This window comes from Microtus ochrogaster, unplaced genomic scaffold, assembly GCF_000317375.1.
Source record: "Microtus ochrogaster isolate Prairie Vole_2 unplaced genomic scaffold, MicOch1.0 UNK186, whole genome shotgun sequence".
Lineage (NCBI taxonomy): Eukaryota > Metazoa > Chordata > Mammalia > Rodentia > Cricetidae > Microtus > Microtus ochrogaster.
Window position 1 is genome coordinate 91,000 of NW_004949284.1, and position 1,341 is coordinate 92,340.

The following is a 1,341-nucleotide window of genomic DNA, read 5'->3' on the forward strand; positions in this document are numbered from 1 at the left end:
TTTCCTCCCTTCCTTCCTCCCTCCCTCCCTCCCTCTTTCCCTCCTTCCCTCCTTCCCTCCCTTCCCTCCTCTCTCTTTCTCTCTTTCACAGGGTTTCTCTGTGTAACTGCCCTGAAACTAACTCTTGTAGACCAGCCTGACTTAGAACTTACAGACATCCTCCTGCCTCCTGAGTACTGCTGGGATTAAAGGTGTCTGCCACCACTGCCTGGCATCTTGATAAATTTTGAAAAGCTTAGATAATTCATTAGTAATGCAGGCTATCTAAAAAGAAAATACAAGTCTTATTCTGGCTTTTTAGTGAATAATGGAACAATAGCCATACTTGGTGCCTATAGTGTTTTACTGATCTATTTGCTGTCAGTATTATTTTACTGATCTATTTACTATCGTATATTGTATTAACAATGTTTTTTTCTTGGTCATTATTGTGTTATAGTCTTTAAAAACAACTCTTGTATGCCATTTATGACAGTTCTTAGTGAATTGTATACATGGGAGAATTTGAATTATGACTAGTTATATCTTATTATGTCTTAAATTACTTTATCTCAAATTTTCCTTAGAAGGGTAAGATGTTGACATTGATACTGATATACTTACGTAGTCTTAAAAAGACGGATATTTACAAATTAAATTACCTCTTTTTTTCTCTCTCACATCCATTTCTCTTCTTCCTGGCTTATCACTTAGGCATGTAAGTGACACCCTAGCATTGCTTTAACTCTGCTGTGACAGTGCCGTAGTTTACTAGACCCTGTGTGGACTGACTGCTTTTCTCTTGCTGATGCTCTTGACTAGATGTTAAGTCAGTTAAGCAATAGCTCTGTTTCCACCGAGAATAATAATACAGTTATTGCAAGATATTAGTTTGAATAGTTTTACTTATGTTTTTGTTTCACTAAATAAGACACAAACATGTATGTGCCCATTCTCCACCTCCATTTTTATGGCTTAGCTTATAAAACAGTAGCTTTTTTAGAGTAAGTAAATAATATTTGACTACCAAAGAAAATACTAGGGTTTTTGCCTGTGGTCACATATTGAAGACTCATAGTACCTTTGATCTTTGTTTGCAACAGTCTTATGACAAATATTCTTTTGAAACACCTGTTTGCATTAATGCGTTGTTACTTCTAAGAATATTTTTTGAATAAGAGTCACCATTAAAGAACATATATATTAAATAAAGTGAGAAGAGATTTAATACCAGGATCTTTGGGTCTTTTTCTGTCTTGTACCAGATTTTTAAAATAAGAAAATTGAGCCGGGCGGTGGTGGCGCACGCCTTTAATCCCAGCACTCGGGAGGCAGAGGCAGGCGGATCTCTGTGAGTTCGAG

The 1,341-nt window shown here is 36.5% G+C and overlaps 1 protein-coding gene across 5 annotated transcripts in view; it reads left to right on the top strand.

Annotated features, from left to right (window-relative positions):
* Nucleotides 1-1,341, top strand: part of Cpsf6 (cleavage and polyadenylation specific factor 6) — a 34,481-nt gene that overhangs the window by 8,152 nt on the left and 24,988 nt on the right. The gene's annotated exons all lie outside the window — the stretch shown is intronic.